The following is a 24,547-nucleotide window of genomic DNA, read 5'->3' on the forward strand; positions in this document are numbered from 1 at the left end:
GCTCACAATTTCATGTTACAGTCCATCACTAAGGGAATCAAGGAAAGGGGGAACTATCCACAGACAAGAGGAGAGCATGATGAGTGAATGAATGAATGAATGAATGAATGCTTCTGGTCAGATCACTTTCAAAATACCTTGTTCAGGGAATAGTGCCACCCGCAGTAGATAAGGTCTTTATACCGTAATTAATACAATCAAGATAATCCCCCACAGACACACTTTACAGGACAACCCAGTCAAGAAAATCTCTCATTGAGACTCTCTTTCCAAATGTCTCTAGATCACGTAAGCTGACAATTAAAACTAGCCATCACAGCAAGGTTCCATGTAGTTAGAAGAGCAGCCTAGCCCTTGCTCACTCTATTTCCCCACCATTCAGGGAAATAACTCATAAGAATATTCATCCACCCATCCACAGCAATAAAGATGGTGACATACTGTTGCCCAGAGGATGCTCGAGTTAGTACATAATTGAGCACAGACACATCTGAGATAAGCTGTTCCCTGCATTGCCAAAGCTAAGTGTTGAGATGTATGAAACCTTTGGTGGCCAAGAGCAAGACGCAAGAAAACAAGTTAAGAAAGAGGATAAAAACTAACAATTCTTAAATTAAAATCAATATTCCCTCATCCTCCCCCCAACACACACACACAAGAACAGAGTCAACGGCAGCTTCTTAAAACTATCAACATCCTTCTCAGATTAGTCAAGGAAAAAGGAAACAAAATTCCAATGTCAAAAATAAAAATGGGCCTCAGTACAGATCCCACAGAGAGCAAAAGAATGGAAAGGAAGTCAAACTCTGTGCGAACACCATCAGCAACTTTGGCCCAGTAAGCACTCCTTCCCAAGCAGAACCAAAGAGAAGCCAGGAGCTTCATGCTGATCAGGGCTGAATTCACATGAAAACCATCTCCTAAAAGAAGCCTGATATGCAGCAGGTCACCCAGTACATTCTATCAAACATCATCTTAGAAAAATGACAGTCTCAGACAACCAGCATGAGAAGAAGTATGGAAAAGGCCAGGGAGGTAGATCAGTAGGTAAACACACTTGATACCAAAGCCTGACAACCTGAGTTTGATCCACAAAGTCCACATAATAGAAGACGAGAACTAACTCCTATAAGTTGTCCCTTGACAGGCACATACATACGTAGCACACACACACACACACAAAATGGAAAATGGTCCCATTTCCTATCAGACAAGTAGCACTCAAATATTGAGATCAGAAAGTTTATAAGAAAACCATTTTAAGGCCAGTGTTTTAAAGTCCCTAACAAAGTACTAGTGAATCAACTTCAAAAGCATATAAAACACATCACACATCATGACCACATGAGTCTTACCTCAGCAATGGTTTAATCTTTGGGCATCAATGAGTGACTGTCTCTTACTATATTACTATATTAACAATTTGCTAACAGAAAGAAAAAGTAAGCCAGATGGTCAACAGCAAAATCAGACACAAAATTCAAAACCCACCTATACTTTTTAAATTTTTGAGCAAATAAGTCATGGAAAGGTACATTTTATAAAATGTACCATTAAAACCTTAATGAAAAGCCATACTTAATAGTAACTAAATATTTCCACCAAACACTTAGAAATAAGGATAATATGTAAGTTCAATGTCAAACAATTAAAAGCTTCTATGGGAAAGGGATAAAACAGTTCAGGGACATCATCCTGTTAAAACAAAATCTTAAGAAATCTACTGGAATGCTCAGAATCTTCTGGTAGTACTTTAAAAACAGCACAATTGCTTTGAGAAATGATTAAGTAATTTATTATAAACATAAATCTGTAAGCCCCATATTACAATTGAGCAATACAACTCACACCAAGAAAAATAAAAACATCTACCCACAGGAAGATGGATACAAAAATGTCTGTAGAAACCATTGACAACAACTTGAAATAACCACAATGACCAGCAAGGAATGGGTGAATGGTTAGTCAGCTTGTAGTGTACCTGCAATACAGAAAGCTTGCCCCCCTGAGAAGTAGAATGGGGAGTGGTGTCAGCACCATGGGTGACTCTGTAGACAGGTATTCTGAGAAGAGTTGACCCAAGAGCATACTAGACACTGGAAAGGTTAAGCTTTAGTCTCTGTAAGGAAACCAGAGTTGCTCGGAACTGGGAACAGGAGAAAACTTGGCTGTACATGAATCAGGGACACTTTCTGTGGTCATCAGGTGTTCTACATCCAGGTGGTGGGGATGGCCATCCAGGTCACACATTTGCCAAAACCCATGAGGCTAGTGTCAGAGGCTACATTGAAAATGATGTAAGACACATCCAGTAAACTGGATTTTGGACACCGATGTTATTAATAGGCACACAATCATTTGTAAACATTGAAACAGTATTTAAGGTTGGCCACGTTGATGTGGGACAGCTGTGGAATTTGCAGGAGTCTTAGGTGGGGCCTAGCAGCCCCAAGTTCCGCGTTACAGAATGGAGAGTAAGCCTGTGATTGACAGTAATTAAAACTGCCCATAACCTGGGAACAGGCTTTTTGCTTCTCTAGTTCAATATCCTTGCTCCAAATCTGTGTGTTCTGACAGATATTGTCCTAGATTTTCATCAGCTCTTATCAGAACTGTTATTGTTCATTTTGTATTACTAATCTAATGTTCTACAGCCTCTAATATCACTGAAGCTATTACAAGAGAAAAAACAACCACCCTCATATGCATCCCAGCACAAGCGGGTCTCTAATTTCTGAAGACCCCAATTGAACCTGTAACCACAGGCAGATTCATTTTGTGATACGACAAAAGATCAATAGCTGGGATGCAGTCCTCTTAGGAAGCCAAACACCCAGGACCAGTCATTGGCTGGGGTTCATTGCTGCCACCAGACCAGCACAGCAGTCTACCAGGGGTCAGGGAACCCTATCAATGAAAGCCACACCATTACTTTGTAGTTAATTTGCACTTTTAGCCAAAATCTCTCTTCAGTGTTAATTATGCCTTAAAGATACCAAGCAGTTACAAATTAAACAGCACATCCGTGATAATGCCGGGGTTGGCTTGAGCAATAGCAGCCTTCAGCACAGTCCAGTTCAGGAGACCCAGAAGACCTGTGCTGGCTGAGAAGAACTTGAATCTGGAAGCTCAAAGAAAGGGGTAGGGAAGTGGCCAGGGGCTATCAGTTGCCCAAGTGAATATTTTAGTGCTGGTACCAAAGAAAGGAAGCAGGTTAGAGGCTGGAGGACCAGACTAGTCCTCAGCCAACATGTCTGGGTGGTGAGCAGCAAAGACTGTAAGGTAGTAGACATCCTGTAAACCACAACAGAGCAGAGAGCAGCACCAGGAGCCCTTCCTTTCTTTAAACTTTGGGAGCCAGCACTGGGATGTGGCTCAATAGTACAGCATTTACCTACTATGCAGAGGCCCCAGTTCCGTGCATAGTATGAAATAAAATAATAAAATATAAAATTACTCTGAAAGTGTGATTTTTTGCCCAAATTTTTTGCTCGAAAATTTGCCCAAATTTTAACAGTTGTGGCAATTAAAACACCCTCAACTTTTACATGACATTTCTCTTGTTAAAAAATTGAGCATCTTTTCACATACCTGGGCCATTATTGTCTCTTTCTGTGAATTATTCATTCATATCCTTCCAGCATTTCCCTTGACCTGTCTCTTCCTTACAGACTCCTAGCCATTTTGATATGTTAATAATGCACTGTGTAAACATCATGTCACTGGATAAGCTCACTTGGTTACCTCAGTTCTAAAATCACTGACTTTGAAATTATCTTTACTTTGTTCCTCTTACATTGACTAGGACCAGCGAAACAATGGATGAGAATAACAACTCCAAAAATAGACCCACACTACCTCAAGTAATTGGTTTTGACCAAGGGTAAAGATGATGCAATGATCAATGATCAAATTAGCTTTTGGATGACAATGACGGCCAGATACCTGGACAAAGGCTGTAGGACAAACAAGCCAGGCCTCATGACCCACAGGAGTCTCTCTCCACACCGGGCAGAAGCATGGGTACTTCAGGAAACAGAAGACTCACAGAAAACACAAAAGACATTATACACTTCTGGAAAACATCTTTATTTTAAGGAGGTGGATTTTTCAAGACAAGGTTTCTCTGAGGGCCATGACCATCCCGGAACTTACACTGTAGACCAGGCTAGCCTTGAGCTAAGAAATCTACCCACCTCTGGCTTCTGAGTATTAGGATTAAGGGTGTGCACCACCACACCTGGCATCAGGAAAATAATGTATTACTAGACTAATTTCAAGCAGCTGGAATATGGAAGCTGTCCATTTCATCCAGGTTGTTAACTGAATTGGTATACCATTATGCAGAATGTTCTATTTCTGTAGATCTGTAGCTATGTCCCTCTTTCATTCTTGACATTAATAATTCGTGGGGGAAGGGTTTCCACTTCCTTTTCTAGACATATCTGCTGCGGATGTCAATTTCATTATTTTCAACATTCAAGTTTTGGTTTTGTTAGTTTTCTGCAATTTCTGTAGCCAAATAAGATTTGCCACAAAGCAAGAAATCAGTAACTGTTTAGCCTGTGCAGTGAGATTGATTGTCGAATCGTGTGTTAATTTCTATATAGAAATCCATAGCATGGACTTTTCAGAGTCCACATTCCTCTAAAGAATGCAGGGCACCTCCATCACTCTATACTCCTATCCATACAGCACATCCCCCTTGGTCATTGGATTTCAGTGCATTGCTCAGATCCTTTGGGAGTCCTACACGACATCATAGCATAGTGCCTACAGTGCCTACTGCTCACAACATTGCATCATAAGGCTTGGCTCCTTTCAAAGAATAGAAGCTCCCTGAGAGCAGGAGCCATTCTTGGTTCACCCAGAGTCTCAAGTACAGGTTTCCACATATACATGCTCAATGTCTGAAACTTCACAGGGTAGTTTCCAGAAAGAAGGAAGTGTGCACCAGGGACTCTGGCTATACTCTAGACTCTGGGGACAGTGTCACAGAAACTACAAGTCCAATCACAGTTACCTAGACATCACTAAGTTCAAATGCTTGTTATCAGAGGTTTAAAAAACAATGAAGAATCTTGCGAAGCTTCAAAGTAGGTCTGCCTGACTCTAAAGATCATGTACTTATAACAGGGCATGTATGCAGGAGAGGATAAGCTGCCCACCCAGAATAGGACCATGGGTAAAGGCTGGTGATGCCCCAGAGATCAGGTCTGTCCTCCCCATGGAAGGACCTAAACAAGGTACTACAGGACACAGCTCATAGCTTGGCACTGAATTCATGGCTTGTCTCTTGTGTATAGCTATTTGAACAGTGGGCTGGGAAGGGAAGATATGTTATATGAATGCATGTTTAGCAGCACAAAGCCCTGTATTGAAATTCTAATAGTGTTTTTGTTTGTTTGTTGTTGTTGCTTTGTTTGTTGTTTTGATGTTTTTTATTTTATTTTGTTTTGTTTTAGTTTGGTTTGGCCTGGTTTGTTTTTTCAAGACAGGGTCTTTCTGTGTAGCTCTGGTTTTCCTGGAACTCACTCTGTAGATCAAGCTGACATCAAACTCACAGATTCACCTACCTCTGCTTCCCAAGTAGTAGGATTAAAGGAGAGTGCTGCCATTGCCCAGTGGGAATATATTTGTTTTTAAAGAAGGGAGAGACAGTGCCCAAGCAGTACCTATAGTCCCAGCATTCAGAAAGTAGAGGCAGAAAGAGAGAGTTTTCTATCAGGCAGGTGAACCTCCTGTATGAGGACATCTGAGGTTAAAGTACAAGGAAAGATAGGGATGCCAGCCCTGCAGGACCTGGGAGACTGTCCCAGACACAGGAAATTGCAGAGAGACAGTGTTGGTGGTAGGGGATAAGCCCTGAGAGGTGACAAAACAGGCCCCGGAGGTGCAAGGCAGACAGACAGGGCTGAGCTGCTGCGTCCAATGAATAGAAAGCCCAGGAGGTATCTGTGGAGGCAGAGAACATTGTGTCCCAGGCACAAGCGGAACAGAACAAGGGGAATTAGAGGATGCAAGTTGGAAAAACAGAACTGTTCGCAGGAGGCTGACAATGGGCATGGACATCAAGTCTGAATCTGCAGACATGTGAAAGTGGCATTGCACCTAACAAGGAAAACAGACAAACAGACAAACAGACACTCAGTGGAAAGGAACAAGGAGCGTGGGTTTCTTCAAGACTTTTCAGTGGAGAAACTAGAAATAAAGGATGGAGGGGAAAGGTGGGCAGGTTTTAGTGGACTTGGACATGTCAAGTTTGAAACCCCACAGATATGTGGTACAGACAGTGTGATATGAGTCTGGATGGGCAAGGAGAAGTCAAGGCAGGAGACAGTGTCCAGGCAGAGACGGCTGCACAGCCTAGGGGGCAGAAGACAGCAGACTCTCTGTCCCTGGGGCCCTTCAGAGACACTGCATTATATTGGCTGAAACAGACCACAGGAACAAGTTGCTTATTATATGCTATTCAGTGTTCCTGCTAACTATGAAACATTGGTCATGTTGAGTAGTCCACAGTTTTACAAGACACATCTTGGACAGCAGAAAGTAAAAGAGTTATTAGTCTGGGCCCTGGGAGCAGACTGCACCGCCTGCCTGGTGAATGGTGTGATGGGCAGCTTCCTTATCTGATTCTCAGGAAGACAAGGCCAGCTGGCGTTAGAAAAGCACCTCCAACTGCACCTGGCATTGGGAAGAGAGCTCTAAGAGCCAGCTAATATTGCTATTAATGAGTCTGTGTTTGACAGAGAGAAAGGCAATCAGGGACTGACATTAAAAGATCATAAACAGAATTAACATCTGCCTTCTACATTAAAAAAATCAGTAGCCCCAGTCACCCAGATAGAGATAAGACTTTATCATAACTATCCTTAAAACCTCCCAGTCCATGCCCCTCTGCCCTGGTCATGGGTGTCAGCATAACCAAGCACACATACGTGCACATGCACAGACATACACACACATGCACATGTGTGCCTTAAGCAAGTACTGAAGCTGGCAAGGCCATCCTGCTCCATGCCACTCACTCAGTGCAGCCATCAAGACCCGCCTTGGTGGAAAAGCACCAAGCCCCTCCTCTCTAACCTTCTCCACAGAGCTCTCTCTGTCCTTTGCGCCACTGCTCCTGTACATGACTCCCTCTTGCCCAAGCAGGATGATAAGGGAGAAGATGATGATGCCATGGGAGTAGTGATATCAGAATGGGAAAGTGAACTATCACAATGCCCAGCACAGAAATGGGCCATGTCTGCATGCTTGGGATGGCAAATATTGATTGTCACCTTGATAGACTCTAGCTAGAATCACTGAAGAAAAAACTGGAGATGTGTATGAGACATTACCTAGATTCATCTAACTGTACTGAAAGACTCCCACCCCCAATGTAAGTGGCACCATCCCATGAGGGATCTTAGTCTGAGTTAAGGGAGAAGCTGAGCTGAGCATCAGCATGCATGCCTCAGTCCCTTCTGACAGATGCAATATGACCATCTGCCTCAAAATCCTGCTGCTAGGGCTTCCCTCCAGTGATGACTATACTCCAAAACAGAGAAAAAACAAACCCTCCCTTCAGTTTCTTCTTGTGAGGTATTTTATTAATTATATCGTGAGAAAGGTAACTAATGCAGGGCTCAGGGGAAAAAAATGGCTGTGGAATCCTCAGGGTCATCTATATTGGTGTCTTTGTTCATTTCTTCATTAAATACCTTCATGCTCTGCAAGCTCCAAAGATTCCACCCACAACAACTCTCGAGGAGCTAGTCAAGGCTAGACAGACATAGGAACTCAGGGATCAATGGAAAGCCATATCCACTTCACAAGGGCAGGAAGCCACCAGCATCCCACGGTGTTGACCATGCTGGACGTACCATGAAGTCACAGCAACCTTGAGAACCTAGAGACTCCACTTCTTTGTCCCTTGGCTGACAGCCCATGGGCACAAAGAGAAGAAAGACCATGGACACAAAAGCCCTTCAAGATGACCAGCTGTCTGGTTCATCTTCCACTGCTCACCATCGGAGCTCCCCTACCCCATGACTATCTATAACAGCTCTGGCCTAGCAGAAGACCCTCCAACCACAACACATGCCAGCAGTACTTCTCAGGGTGTCAGGTGAATCTCTGGCAAAATAAAACATGGCAACATTGCATCTCTGTACCACTAGTACACAAAGCCAGTGGTCAAGTGGCAAGATCACTTCTGGGCTTAATGAGAGAACACTGGCAATGCCTAACACGTCTGTCAGAGACACGCCCTGCCATCCAGAGAAAGTTATCTGTGGTCATATCTTGAGCAGTAAAGGGCTCTAAGGAAGGTATTACAGGATACAAACAAGACCAGGTATGCTGAAGCTATCAGACATCCACTCACTGGGAGGCATCTTTGATGCTTAGGGCTAGCCTCCGAGAGTCTCTGGGCCATCTCCACCCCGATACACTTAGATCCCATCTTCAATGGTGTCCATCCCTAGATGGATGTCAGCAGAGACACAGATCATCAACATTCGGACATTCTATCTAGAAGACAAAAGATAAACATATGTGTTGTCAAATGTGCAAACATCCATTGTGAGGGAAAAGTGTCCCTCGATGCAGGTGTTCTGGAGGGTTTTTTTGTTTGTTTGTTTTTGCTTGTTTGTTTTTTTGGTGTTTTGAGACAAGGATCCTCTGTGTAGCCTGGCTGTAAACCAGGCTGGCCTTGAACTCAGAGATCCACCTGCCTCTGCCTCTGTGCTGAGATTAAAGGCCTGTACTACCATCACCCAGCCCAGCACAGGTGTTCTAACAGCCCACAGCTGTCTCAACAGCACTGGCAGCATACTGGGGCCACTTCATATTAAATTAATTTGCTACAACTGGCAACCTCACTCTTCATTGGTTAAAACCAAGATACAGAAAAGAAGAAACAATGGCCCTGGGCCTAGAACCTGAGTTACTGCATCAAACCAAACCCACATGGGGGCGGGCAGAGAGCTCTGGAGCGTCACCCTCCCTGGGGGGCCTCAGTCAGCTGAACACACCAAAGCAAATGGGTCTTGGAATGAACAGCACTGGGAGGGCCAGATACCAAAAGAAAAAAGGAGATGGCAGCAGCTTAGAGTTTGGGAACAACTGGGGAAAACAAATGGAATGGGTACCAAGTAACATTATTACAGCAATGCTGAAGGTCACAGGTATGGTGGTAGTAATTTCAGAAAATGTCACCTGTTCCTAGTCAGTCTCTGATGAAAAACAAGCAGGAATAAACTCCACAAGTGACTATCAAAGGAGAGAAGAAAGAACAGCATGGAGTTTCACTAGATTATTCTTTCAAGTTCATGTTGGAAGAGTTCAAAATAAACCTAGGGAAGTCATTGGTAAAATAAGTGTGCTTGACCCTTGGCTTTAAAAATAGCCACAAATACCTGAGGTGTGCAAAGCCTTGGGGATACATGTGTACCAAGGATGATCTGACTCCATTTTCTAAAGGGTTCTACTCTTTCCGAGAAAGCCATGGCATGGATGTGAGGAACCCTTTTGCAGTTACACTAACTGGGCTCAGCCAGAGCTAACTAACAGTCACATACTTGGCCTTTGAATCCAATGGCCTGCTATAATCCCACATCTACCCACCTAAAGCTCTACTAATTGATAGCCATGCAGTGGAAACCTAGGTAAGTGCCAGGCCCAACCCTCAGAGCTCCTCCAAAGTGCAAAGCCCCCACCCCAGGACTACACACAGAGCTTGACACACAATCCATTGAAGAAGGCTGATCAAGCTCACTCACCGAGTAAGTGAAGGAACAAAAGAAACACCTTTAGTACTGGTAGTCACGGCTTTGGGTGAATGACAATTTCTAGCTTCTGAGAGAATAGTCCTTATTATAAACAGGAACTTTATAGTCCTACAGATGTTGCTTTTTTTTTAATGCACAGCTGTGAAAGAGAAAAAAAATGTCCCTGTGTGCCAAATATGCGTTTCTAATTACATTCACCTAAGTCAGATTTACTCTGAAGACCAAGAATAGCTAAATAATGTAAGTTACAAAAGAGTAAGATAGGATGTTGACTGAAAACGCTAAGCTGGAGAGAAACTGGAATTAGTGATGAGTCAGTAAGTCATCCCAAAAGATCAAGACTAACGCAAATGAGATGCAAAGCTTCACCTCCGGAACAAGGGCCACATTACCACCAAGGCTCCTAACTCCCTCTCTCTCTGGGTCCTGATCTCTACCACTGGCAGAGAGAAAAGGGAGGAGGGAGACTCAAGAGAGAGGTCCAAGGGCATCTTTAGCTGCATATCGAGTCTGAGGGTCTGCCTGGGATATATGAGACTGTCTTGAAGGAGGAGGAGGAGGAGGAGGAGGAGGAGGAGGAGGAGGAGGAGGAAAGAAGGAAGGGAGGAAGGCAGAAGAGAACACTAGTTATGTTATTTGTTGCCATGACAACATGCCAATCAAAGCATTAAGCATAATTATTTGTCCTGCTGCTGTGACAAAATACCTGGCTACTTTAACAGGGAAAGGGCAAACTCTAGCTCACGATTCAAGGCCACAGTCCATCGTGGTAGGATGGCAGGGCAGCAAGAGCACGCCAGAGCTGGTCCACAATATCCACTCAGCTCACTTCTGGATTTTCACTCAGTTCTTGACTCTTGTCCACAGAATGGTGCTGCTGACTTTTAGAGTAGGCCTCCTGTCTCACTCAACCTAATCGAGAAAAACCCCTCCTAGATATGCTCGGAGCCTCATTTTCATGGTTATTCTAAATTCTGTAAGGTTGAAAGTCTGATGAAATTAGCCATCACCTAGAGGAAGGGTTTATTAGGGCACTCTATCGCCGTGGGATGGCATGACCGAAGGAGCAGCTTGTGGCTATGTCAGCAGAAGCATGAAGCGGCTTCCTCACATGGGGCGGGTCAGGTAGCAGACAGAGATGAGTGAATGCTGGTGCTCAGCTGTTTGCCTCCTGTTTACCTTTTTATTCAGTCCACTGATGATGGTGTCACTCACACTAAGGATAAAGTCTTTCCTTTTCAGTTAATTCTCTGGAAATGGCCCCACCTCTGGGTGTGTCTCCTAGGCGATTCTAAATCTACACAAGGAGCTGGGGAGATGGCTCCAAGGTTAAGCACTTATTGCCAAGCCTCATGAACTAAGTTCAACCTCCAGGACCCACATGGCTAGGGGAAAAAACCAACTCCCACGAGCTGTGCTCTGGCCTCCATATGTGTTGCAGGATATTTGATCACACCGAGCCTGAAGCCCAAGATTTCACTATTTACTGGAAAAACCTGTTTCTAGTTGTGGTGTGGCTCAGGCATAGCCCACACCGTTAATCTAAAAGCTTTTTGCTTGAATATTGTAAACAGGATTAAATAAAGTCAACCACAGGTTAAGAGGTAAAGCAAGCAACCAGCTGACATGACAGCCATAGCGAGTAAGATGGATTCAGGGTGACAGAAAGAAAGAACACAGGAAGGAGAGGGGAAGGACATTCAGCTAGAGGAGCTTTGTTTGAGATGATGTAGGAGAGAGCTTTTTTTTTCTGGGACATCAATGGAGGAGGAAGACCAGCTAGGTGCTTTCTCTGCCTCTCTGAGCTAGGAGGTTTTCACCCCAGCATCTGAGCTCCTGAGTCTTTATTGGTAAAATCAAACAATTGAGATTTAAATAAAAACAACATATATGTGCACACGCATATGAGCACATGCATACACACACATACACAATTAATTTAATAGAAAGTAAAAATAAATAAATCCAGTAAGGTTGACAATGAAGATTATCATTTCAGAATCAAAGCCTGAAGACTAAGGTCAGATACCAGCCTTGCACTTAAGTTTGGGACCTAGAAAAGTGACTTTGTTCTCTGAGCTTTGAATTCTTTGTGTGTACAATAAGATGACAAAGGCTTACCCATCTGCAGGTGGCTACAGACATTAAATACAAGAATGTTCTAGGTCACACCAACCCAATTCATCTCCCTCTGATGCCACTTGAGAACAGTTAGTGACACCTATATAGGGACTAGCAACCAATAGGCCCAAGGACAACACGCCCAATGCAACCTTAGCATTGGAACCCCAGATAGATAAGGTCATCTCAACCATTTTCTAACAGGGAGCTTTTACTGTATCAATATGATTCTACCTAAGGAAAATGGGAAGCAGTTGTGGCCAAGCTCACTACTTTTAGCCAGAAGAAAAGGGACTTTGGAGACCATTCTTAAGTACAGTTTCAGCTTGATCTGCATTGGGCAGGAGACCCATTGCTTGGCAAACACACCTTCCGCAGCACTTGGCTGGAAGGATGCTTTCTGGCTTGGACTGCTCCCACTGCCAGGAGTCATGCTTGGTACCCTTCCTTTCATTCTAGAAGGGAAAGCTTGTCATTTTGTCCCTCACTAATAGGCTATTTAGGCCTATTCCTCCTCTGTGAGATGGGATGGCACTACCAGGGGGTGGAAACTAATCAATGTCTATCCCCTCTTCATGGAGTTCCAATGACAAAACAAAGTCTACCTTGGGAACCACTGGCTTGCTTACAGAGTATGAGTGAGTCTAGATTGGTGTCACTGGAAGGTCCAGAGCAGACAAAGCCTTTCCTATGGCTTAGCAGATGAGCCCCTTCCCCTCATCTTCCCAGACTATACACGTTAGCACCTCCTCCATACCCAGGCCTTGTACAATTAGGGCAAAACTTACATAGGAATGGCTGGGAGGTGTAGCTGAAACAGTAGATTAGGTCAAGCAGATTAGGATACAGTGCCCCACCCTTCTTCTAGAAGAGAATGTAAGAGCCTGATTGTGATGGATGCTTATAAGTAGGCACAGCTGATCTCATAAGGATGGTCTCAGTTTGGCTCAGAGAACAGTCCTTACAGCACAAGAAAAGACAACGAGCCTGTGTGATTCTACTTGGGTTTTTTTTTTTGTTGGTGACAAGACCTGAAATGAGCAGGAACACAGGGTAAACAGGGCCTATAGCCTGGCTCCTCAAAGTCATTGGGCCACACTCTCTTTCTTCGCCTCCTTTCCCATGGACATAGAGTTCTAAAGGCAGTCTGAGGGACCCACGGCCTTGGAAGACTTCCCCAAGGTTTCTCCTCCTCACAGCCCTGCCCATCAAAAGCACAAGGCTGCCATTTTTCATTTTCAAACTCTCCCAAGAGAGTGGGGACTTATGTAGTGCTCCCCCTTACATTTCTAAGTGACAAGGACCTAAACTTTCTAATTATTATAACTTAAAGGGTGTTTACTCAACTCAGAGTTCAAGCCCAAATTCCACATTCGACAAACATGGGCTCACTGTACCCTTCTCTGACCCTCAATTATATTTTTTTGGGGGATTTTGAGACAGGGTTTCTCTGTATTGTTTTGGAGGCTGTCCTGGGACTCACTCTGTAGACCAGGCTGGCCTCAAACTCACAGAGATCCGCCTGCCTCTGCCTCCTCAATTATTTTTAATCTTCAAAATAAGAGACACATTTATGAGGTCTGTTCCGTAAAGGAAAATATACACACAAAAAACTAGTGTTGCAGTATATTTGATTGCACTATGACACCCCGAGACTGTGTTAATAAAGTTAGCCTTGAATCAAGGTGGCAGAGCCAGCAACTAACTGACCAGAATTAGTCATAGAGAAGCCAGGAGCACGGATAGAGAAGACACACAGGAAAGAGTAGGAAGGGACTTAGGATTCAACAGGTCTCTTCTCTCTGGGAAATGTGGAGAGAGGGACAGCTGGTCTCTTCTCCTCTGTTTCTTTATCTATCAGGTTTTTACTCCAATATCTGAGTCCTGAGTCTTCACTGCTAAATAACAATAGAGACTTGGTCCCTCTGGGCTGCAGTCTCATTGGCCAGCAAGGCACCGCAGCGTGGGGCTGCAGATGGTAGTTAAAATATCAGTCACTAAGCTGACAGAAAACCAACATCCAAGGAAATGGCTCGGAAGTGGCCCGAGTACTTCTTTGCCACTGTCTGTGCCTGTCAGAGAGGGGCTTGGGATTTTCCACAGCAAGCAGGTTCCTAGCCATCCTGTACCAGACTATCATGGCTTCTTGCTGCTCAGCTTTTCGGGCATTCGGGAAAAACTAGATCTAGCTCCTAGCCCCTGTGCTCCCCAGCATGCATGCTCAGGATACAAGCTCCTGGGTGCTGTGGGCCACTTCCAAAATCATGACAATGACCGCCGACACATCCACTTCCAGCACATGGGGGAGGTCTTGCATTTCAATGTACTAAAAATAGACCTGGATGGAGCAAGACTGGAAATGTGAAGGGCATGCCACTCATTCTTCAAAGAGGCAGAACTAGTTAGAAGAGCTGGAGACCTCAGCTCAAAGACAGTGTGGTGGAGGAACTGGGGTACACACACAGGTGCAGAAGAAAGGCTGTAAGAAAAACACAAGAACTGCCTTTGCAGAAGGATAAAGAAGACACATCACACATAAAGAAAAGAATGGGGCTGGCTGGCTTGGGTGGGCTCCAGCACCACACGCCTAACCTTCTCAGTTCTCTTCATACCTGCTTCAGCAGGATCAAATCTCTCTCTCTCTCTCTCTCTCTCTCTCTCTCTCTCTCTCTCTCTCTCTCTCTCTCTCTCTCTCTCTCTACACACACACACACACACACACGCAAACACGCACACACACACGCAAACACAAAAAAAACTGAGAATCTGCCAGAGAGGGGCTAGATATGGAAGGAGTTAAGTAAGTCTAGGGCAGTTGACCAGGATTACCACAAAGGAAAGCCAGATGTGTGCTCTGGCTGGGCTTCTCAACCAGCTTCTGCCCAAATTGGAATCAGATATCAAAAGTAAAAGTAAAACAGACCATTCCCCATTACCCAGAATGGGTGGGACATATGGAAATGTCAAAACAAACAAACAGGGCCACCAGGGGTCGAGGGACACAAGGACCAGCAACATTTAGACCCAGCCTACACCATGTGCCCTGCCAGAGTTTGGACACAATAGCAGCTGGAGCAGGTAATGCACCTTCAAAGGGCAAAGCTGCTTGGAAGCTCCTAGAGAAGTCTCCTTAGCTCGCCTGCTGAAAGCACTGCCTTTGGCTATGACCATGAATGTGTTGTGGCTCCAAGATGCCCATTTGCTAAAGCCTTGGTCCCCAACATGGTGCTGTTGGTGCAGAAACTTTAAGAGCTGAAGCTTAGCAGGATGACTTCGGGTCATTAACGATAGACACTTCAAGGGGATTTGGGGACACTTCGGCTTCTCTCTGAGCTTCACTTTAGCAAATTCTGCTGCTACGGAGCAGCTGCTCCAGCATACACCCGGAGCAACAGGCCTAAAGAGTAATGGCTAAAATGTACAAAACGGCCTGGAGCTGGCTCACTGGCCCAGGCTAGCCAACCAGTAGACCTCGGGGAGCTTCTTGCCTCTGCCTCCCTGATGTTAGGGTTCCAAAGGCACCACCGTGCCTGACTTTGCACACATTTTCCGGGGATCTTGTGCATTTTATAGGCTGTGCCTTCTCCCCATCACTTCCCCATGGATTTTCTATCGGGGTGTCATCCTTTATTAAAAGTGGGATACTGAAGCTTCCTGGCGTTATTGTAGCACTGCATGTCCCTTCAGCTTCTCAGTGTTCGCAGGGCCATGGAAAGAGGCGTTGCTACTGGCATATATTCACTGTGCTTGTTATATCTTCCTTCATAGCTGGATTCTCTGGTATTACGTAACAAACTTCTCATTCTCATAGCCGATGTGGAGTCATGCTCTCCTTTGTCTGATGTAAGGATAGCCACCCGGCCCGCATTTATGTAACATATTGCCATCCATTCCCCTCCTTTAGCCTTCTTCATTGTCTAATCTGAACAATGGGAAACAAGGAAACAACCTGTCATGTGGTGGACTGGCAAATGCTAGCTGTGCTGATGGCTTCTTGCTCACTATTAAAATTGCTTTAGTTCTTATATCTTGAGAAAATTTCAGATTCTCAAAAATGTAGAAGCAGTGACAGAAATGTTTGCGTGCCTACCCTTGGCTTCTCCAAATGTAAATGGCTTATGTAACAACTGTGAAATTGAAAAGCATGAAACCAACATTACTACACTTCTGCAGATGAATAACACATCTTATTCAAGTTTAACAATTGTCTGACTAACGTCCACCTTCTGGGTCAGGCTCCTGCTAGGGACACACAGTGTGTATTCAGTTGTCTCCTTTGTTCCGAGACAGCAATTCAAGCTTCCTTTGTCTTGTGATGCTGGCATCTTGAAGAGCACTGGCCAGGTAATTTCTGAGAATGTCTTTCAGTGAGAGACTGGCAGACCTAGCCTCGTGGTTTCACAAAAGAGCTCAGGGTGGTGGTGTCTGCTCTACTCAGTCTCATTTTGGCATGTCTTGTTCCTGAGGACAATCACCATGCATGCCACATGGTCAGGGTTCTCTCATCTCCATCCCCCTTTTGTAGGTGTGGCAAAGTTCACAGATGGAAAACGGCCCATGAGGCACCTCTATTGGCAATTCCTGGAGGAGGTCTGAGGGACACCTTTTCTTCAATGCTATCACCACAGGTAAGTTATTCTTGCTACATTAAATACAGTCCCACCTATGCACAGGCAGGCGACTCCTACTCAGCTCAATGACCACACACAAAAAAAGGCACAAAGGCTGAGGGGGGCTTGTTGAGGAGAGGGAGGAGAATGAGGGAAGGAGATAGGGAAGGAGGATGAGAGAGGGGAATAAGGACATGAAAATGACTAAAATTCTCTATGGAAACCTGGGGAACAATTTTAAAGATGATAAAGAGTTCATACAGCAATCAATAAATTAAACTTTTGGAAAATGCAAACGAATGCACAGTGATAGAAAAAGACTGGTGTTCTCCTGGTGAGGTGTGGGGGCATCGCAGAGTGGTCCACAAAGAAGCACTAGCAACAGTGGGGTCCTGATGAGCATGCTGGTGTCCTTGATGGTAGAGAATTGACATATGCATGCACATATATTGTGACGACTATTCTTTGTGTCAGCCTGACTACTTCTGCAACTAAAACCCAAGCAGCTAGGTATACCTGTGAGGCATTTTTCTTAATTAAATCCTTTGAGGTAGGCAGAACCACCTTTAATCCAGAATTTCTGAGGCCAGAAGATCTACGTTTAATCCAGACCACACCTTCTGCTGGCAGCCTACAGAAAGGACAGAATGCTGTCACTCTGGCTGGCAAGTCCATTCCTTCAGCTTTAGAGCCTGCTTCTTCAGGATTCCAGCATCTACTGAATCCCATCAGAGACATCTAGCCTCTAGATTCTTGGACTTTCCATTGATAGACTGCCATTTTGGAATAGTAGGACCACAGACTGTAAGCCACTCTAATAAAGTCTCTTTCTATGATTGACTGACAGAGAGATAATTGTATAGACAGACAGACAGTTTCATTCTCAGTTCTGTTTCTCTAGAAAACCCTAACACACAGGTCAATAAGACGATTTTAAAATGTGAACAAACAAGGACAACCTACCATATGCTACAACATGGACGAAACCTAAAGACATGAAGCCTGGTAAATAGAAGAGTCAAATAAAAGGGCAGATGCTAATTTACATATTTATATATGAATGCAAAACAGCAAACTTCAGGCAGTGGTAGTGCACGCCTTTAATCTCAACACTCAGAAGGCAGAGTTAGATGGATCTCTATGAGTTCAAGACCAACCTGGTGTACAGAGCAAGTTCCAGGACAGCCAAGACTACACAGAGAAACCCTGTTTCAAAAAACCGAAAACCCTGTTTCAAAAAACCGAAAACCAAAACAAATAAACAAAACCCAGCAAACTTCACAGGAGCAGAGAGCAAAATGGTTACTCCCAGGGGCTAAGAAAAGGCAATGGGGCTACTGTTGACCAAGCCTATATACTTTTATCATGTAAGTTGACTAAGAACAGTAGAATGGATGTTCAATATTATACTGCAGGCATTGTGTGGCCCACAATTAACAATACTGTATCACGCACTGAAATTTTTGTTGAGAAAGTATGTCTCATGCCAAATGTTCTTACTGAAATGAAAGATGTAAGAGCAGACCCTCCCCACAACCCCAGCCATTAAACTGGTGTCTGCTAAAGTAGATGTGAAGTAGACAAGGAGGCACTTCCCTGGGAGTCTCTTGAGCTGGGTCCTATATCTCTTCCCTTCCCTAGGATCATTTGCTATTCTGAGTATACTACATACAAGACACTCCTCTAACAGCTTCACTGGGACTCTCTACTCCTGATTTCTGGGAGACTGTCTACTCTGGTTTTAGAAGATGCCTGAGTCAGCCCTTAAATGAGCTGAGATCCAAATAGGTGACAACTGACAATGGGAATTAATGGTCTCCCTCACAGCTGATACTTGACATCTTTAATATATAAGGTACTGGAGGTAGAGTATTGTGACACTGGTATTGTGGTACCACTGACAGTGAGTTCTAAAATATTCTCCTTGTAGGTGTCCACTGGGTTTTGGTGCCAATTTAGCAGCCTATAAAAGAATATTAATCCACTGTCGAAACCTTGTTGAAACCCCTGCCCAGTTCTCCTCAAATGAGGCCCTCAAATCCCCCAAGCTCCCTACCACAGGGGTTCTTATGTGGATGGCTCTCCAACCATGGGGAGGCCTAAACGCAGCTTCTCTTGTACCCACACACCTCTACCCATGCCCAGTAAATGCTCACCATGGGAGAGAACCTTTGCAGACAAGGGCCAACTAGGCAGGAATCGCCTGAGTAGACACACGAAGGGCGGGTCGAGTCATCAGGCAGGCGGTGAGGGGCAGTGAGGTACAGAAGAAAGACATGGTAAGCAGGCAGAACAGGCTTGGACAAGGAGTTAAAACCATGACATCTCATTTGGGAGCTGCATGCAAGCCCGCAGGGGCTCTGATGGTGGGGGCAGGGGTGACAGTGAGGCTTCAGAGAACGATGGAAAATCAAGGGCCATGGGAATCTAGCTGGGGGTCAGAGGCTTCTACACAACTGATATCATCAGGGTTGCCTACAGATAATGCTTATTTTCATAAAGACATCTCAAACATGGACAATAAAAACCACAAACAAAGTCCATTCTGCGGGGGCCAAAGTACTTGATTGCCAGCCCCAATCTCGACGGTGAACCTCACAGAGCTTCCTCACAGCTCCAGCTGCAGAAGGAAAGTCTTTAAGAAAAAAAATACACAAGTACACGTCTTTTTATTTGTTGCTTGAAATGTAAACCTCATCTTTCCAAGAAGGCTTCCTGTCACCACCCCTTCCCCATGACCCATCCTAACCCTCTTGGCCCCGCAGCCCCAGTGCAGCTGCTGTCTCTCCTTACTTCTCCACCCACCCTTTGAGTCCGTGCTCCTCACCGAGGCTTGGCTTTGACAGTGCTTCCCCAGAGAGAGCCTCGCTGCCTCTTGTGACTCTCACTGTGGAGCCAACCTGTCACCATGGCCATGGACTTCATATTCCTTGGCACTCCTGCATGCTGGCATCCTGTCTTCCGTCCAACTATACGTTAGCCTCATCCCCAGCATATGGTGACCCTGGGCTCACAGTGGTCATTTAGTGAATATACCTTACAGCACATAATACCCAGAGGTGTTCAATCCATGTGCTCAGTGCCCTTTTGCCCCTCTGGGTTCATGTTTCACTGTCTCCTTTCCATGCCCCACAAGTCACCTGTGTCCCTGTTCCTAAGACAGAACCCTGCCTGACAATTCTGAGGATGTTAACCCTTCTCCCCCACCAGCTGTACCCATCCTGTCCTCTGAAGCCCATGGAGCATCAGTCCTTCCAAAAGTCTTTTCCCAGGGGAGATAAATCCCTTCTTCCCTGGTGTCTCAGGACTCAGTTCACATTCATCTTCTATGACTTTTTTCAATTGTTCATTAAGGCACAGTACCTTTCTACAATGACATATGCAATTAATTAATTTTCATAACTCAACTGTTGTATTTGGCAGGGAGAACAAATTCCTATGCCAGTCATACACTAGCCCACATGACCCCTTCCTGAGAACTGCAAAGTCTAGTTGTGTGATTGCCCAATGCTGGATCATGGGAGACCAGCAACTTTCTTCCACCTTCTCGTTTTACAACATGCCATGCATTAGTGTGTACCTAGAATTCTGCATCATATGAGTTTGGGGGAATGCAATTCTAGGCTGAAAAGAACAACAACAACAAAGGGACACACACAGAGAAAAGAAATAATAAGGCAGCCTAAAATTGGTGACAACAAACTTATTGGGAGGATGGGAGGTAGTAATGTCCCTGCCCATTTGACAGCTCAGGTGTCAATCTGCAGATTTGGGGCTACTGGAAGGCAGGAAGTATACACAGATCACCCCTGAAATTCTCCAGTGCTCAGCATTGAGTTTTCCTAGCCAGAGAGAGTTGATAGATGCAGGAGAAACTGACACATACACCCTGGAGGCCTGAAGGCTGGAGGCTGGGGGTGAGGCCATAGAGAAAAGGGCCATAAGAGTCTTACTTTAGAAGTTTAGCAGACAATGGGCCAGGTGAATCCTGGCCAGTCTGAGCAGGCAGCACTGGGATTGATATAGGGCATTTCTCTGGCCCAGAACTACTCAGACTAAAAAGAAAGGACAAGGCATCATGACCTGGATTGGCTTGACACACAGAAGATTCTACCATTTGCTACAGGATGGTGAAGGCCTCTGGCCAGGAGTCCCAGAAATGGGTATCTGTGGGCAGCTTTCTACCCCAGGAGGGAAACTCCCATCATGATGATGAACCACAGTTCTCCTTTCCATGTGCACACAGCAGATAAAGCACAGAAGGCTGCAGATGCCAGCAGGGGCAGGGAAGCATTTCTTCTGACAAAAGGGAAGAACGTGCAGCATTCAGCACTGTGTCCTGCCGCCTGTACTAATCCCCATCTCATCTTCACACTATTAAAATCTACTCAAAGTGAAGGTGATGGCTGACTCCAAAGCAGCAACACTTGGGTGGGTTTGGTTAGGAGACAAGTCCATAGCTACTCATCCACTATCCCAGCTTCCTGGCCTCTAAGCAGTGGACAATGAGGCCCTTTGCCATGGTCATCTGCTCAGTGCCTGCACTCACCAAAGCCCTCTTCTTCTCCTAGGGACCACTCCGGGCCTGTGGCCATGCTACTGAGTTCAGTCCACATACCACTGCAGGGGTCTTGTCTGCCAGCAGCCTGGACTTCCCCTTGGGAGTCCAGAATTCCACCCCCTCCACAACAGATGCTCTTAGTAGAGGTCAGACCCTTGTGAATAAAATCTACATTGATACAGGGGGGAGACATGGAGATAGCAGGGGGAGTAAAGACTTCAGAAGACCCAGGCTGAAGTGAGAACAGATGTGGAGGATGTGAGAACACTCACCAGACGGCTGTGGGCTCCACAGAACAGCAAAAGTGCCCCATTTCATATGATTTCCCCATGTCAGTCAGCAAATGGCCCTTGAAACACCCTGAACTGAATGAACTGCATAAGTAGACACATGCTGGGAAGAGACCTATGAGCTCCCAACAGCAGGCAAAGCAGAATTGCCCATCCCCCTGCCAGTGACTCTCAGAATTTTAATTGGATTTGCTCTAAATTACAGTTTGTAAATAGGTCACAGAAAAGAAATTAACTAGGAAGTAATTACATGGAGGATAAAAGTATCAGGAGTTTACTTAACACCTAGGATATGTTGGGCCCAGATAAAAAACCAGCACCTCAGGAGCACACACACACACACACACACACACACACACAGACACAGACACACAGACACACACACTCCCCTGGCTAAACAACATGGCATAATGAATACCTGCAGCATGTCAGGTATCTTAAATAATCTAGTGAAGCAGAGTGACATGAGGATGTGTGCTTGCTGTAAGCAATAGTACACTTTGTTGTATGGGAGCTTATACATCTGTGGACTTAGCATTCCAGGCAGCACAGGAGCCAATACTGCATAAGGTCAGAGGAAACTGTACTTCATGGGAGGGGCAGTGACATGAGTATGGCTGGCTCCCGAGACTTCTGACAAAGTTGCTTATAGCTGAGGGGATTCAGTTGTCCTCACAAAGCACCTGCAGAAAAAGGCCCCCATGCATGGAGATTTCACACAGTATAGTAGCAAATGAAGTCTAGTGACACAGCTCCAAGTACATATTTGGGGAGCACATCAGCCCCCCCCTCAAATGTCCAAGAAGGAACATTTGGATGTACAGGAGGAAGAGTTTCTCATTGGGTACAAAGACATGGGAACGGGCACTTGCTAATTCAGCTGCATTACCTTTTCTGAACTTTGCACTTACAGTGTATGACTTCAGTGGGAACTGCCAGTCCCTTTGGATGTTCAAGTTGCTGACCAGCAATGACAAAGATGTCTTGGCTTCCAGATCCCCAGTGCTGGCTATGGCACTGCCCAGGATGTCAGAGAGTTAGCCTGGGGAGACCTGGAGCTATTTCAGAGAAAAATACAGGCACTGGCTGGGTCAACATCTCAGTGGGTAAACTGCTTGCCTTACTTGGATAAGGAACTGAGTTCAGTCCCCAGGAGCCACCTAAAATGTCAAGTACAGTGGCACGTACTTGAAATACTGGAGGCAGAGACAGGAGGATCCCTAGGGTTCACTAGCCAGCCAGCCTACAAGCCCTGAACCCATATTAAAATATGGAAGCCTTACCCATATTAAAAAGAATGTGTAGAACTCCTGAGGAGGCTCTGGCACATGTGCATATACATATAAATGCACGTGCACACACACACACACTCACACACACACACACACTCTCTCTCTCTCACACACACACACACACACTTGCTTTAAAATGCAACTGCAACTGGGGCTAAGAGAGGTGCATAGAGAACAGAAGAGAGAAGGCCCCACCTTCTGCTGTGATTGGCCATGAGTCCACCTGTGGTGATTTAAATGAGAATGGCCTTGTGATGTTTTCAAAGAAAATGGCCCCCAAAGGGAGTGGCACTATTAGGGGGTGTGGCTTTACAGAAATAGGTATGGCCTTGTTGGAGGAAGTGTGTCACTGTGGGGCATGGGTTTTTGAGGTCTCCTATGCTCAAGTTATGTCCACTGTAACACTCAGTTCATTTCCTGCTGCCTGCAGACCAAGATGTAGAACTCTGAGCTCCTTCTCCAGCACCAAGTCTGCCTGCCATCATGTCCCACCAAGATAATAATGGGCTAAACCTCTAAAACTGTTAGCTAATACTATTTAAATGTTTTCCTTTATAAGAGTTACCATGGTCATGGTGTCTCTTCACAGCAATAGAAACCCTAACTATGACAATTCCCATAGGCTCATATATTTGAATGTTTAATCCCTTGTTGTGGAATATTATTTGAGCTGGGCAAAGATGTGTTACATTTGTTTATACTGTGGAATATTACTTTAACTGTGTAAAGGTGTGTTATATTTGTTTATGCTGCATTTAATTATGTAAAGATGTGTTGCATTTGCTTCACCTTGCCTGCCTAAGGCACCAGATTTGTCTAATAAAAATCTCAACAGCCAATACCTAGGCAGGAAATGTATAGGCAGGACTGGCAGGCAGACAGAATAAATAGGAGGAGGAATCTAGGTTCAGGAGAAGAAAGAGGAGGAGGAGAGAACTAGGGAGAAAAAGAGGGACATACCCAGGGTCAGAAGCCAGGCAGCCACCAGCCAGACATGAGAAGCAGTGGAAGTAAGATACACAGAAGGAAAGAAAGGTAAAAAGTCCTGAGGCAGAATGTAGATAATGTAGAAGAGAAACAGGTTAGGTTAAAGGGCTACCAAAAAGAGCCTAAGTTATGGTCAAGCTAAGGTGTCATGATTCGGGAGCTGGTTGCTGGCCCAAAAGAAAACTCCTGGTATCGTCCCTAGTTGGTGGACTGTTGTGGAACGGATTGAGATATGGCCTTGTTGGAGTTGTGTCATTGGGGTTCAGTTTAAAGTTTCAAAAGTTACCCTTTCTCTGCCTCTTGCTTATGAATCAAGTTGTAAGCTCTCAGCTTCTATTCCAGCAACACAACTGCCTGCCTGAGGCCATGCTCCCTATCATGACAGTCATGGACTCACCCTCTGAAAGTGTAAACAAGCCCACAATTGAGTTTTAGAAGTTTCTTGGCCATGGTGTCTCCTCACAGCAATAGAATAGGTATCAGGGACTGGAGTACTACTGTGACAGGCCTGACCAAAAGGATTTTGGGAGAAATATGGAAGAAGTTGGAACTTTGAACTAGAAATGCAATTTAATTCTGTAAGGGATTAATGGGCTGTCCTCCTAGAGCCTGGAAGACAGTAGTGCTAAGGGCAATGTGGACCACAGATGCCCAGATCAAGAGGGTTAAGAGAAGACTATTGGTAAGTGACCTAGAGGCAACTCTTGTGATATTTTGGCAAATAATGTGGCTGCTTTTCACCCTTGTCCTAAGAATCTGGCTGAGGCTAAATTGAGCTTTATGTTAATTTCACTGACAGGAGATCTCTAGACAATCTAGTATTGACTGTATCGTGTGGTCATTAGTAATTACTCTTATGCAGATCTACAATGAAAAAGGGCAAATGAGGGGAAAAGAATCAAAATAC

At 44.9% G+C, this 24,547-nt stretch overlaps 1 protein-coding gene across 8 annotated transcripts in view; it reads right to left on the reverse strand.

The window, feature by feature from the left end:
- Nucleotides 1–24,547, reverse strand: part of Trappc9 (trafficking protein particle complex subunit 9) — a 456,271-nt gene that overhangs the window by 168,784 nt on the left and 262,940 nt on the right. The gene's annotated exons all lie outside the window — the stretch shown is intronic.

Source organism: Mesocricetus auratus, unplaced genomic scaffold (genome assembly GCF_017639785.1).
Source record: "Mesocricetus auratus isolate SY011 unplaced genomic scaffold, BCM_Maur_2.0 Super-Scaffold_100055, whole genome shotgun sequence".
Taxonomy (NCBI): Eukaryota; Metazoa; Chordata; class Mammalia; order Rodentia; family Cricetidae; genus Mesocricetus; species Mesocricetus auratus.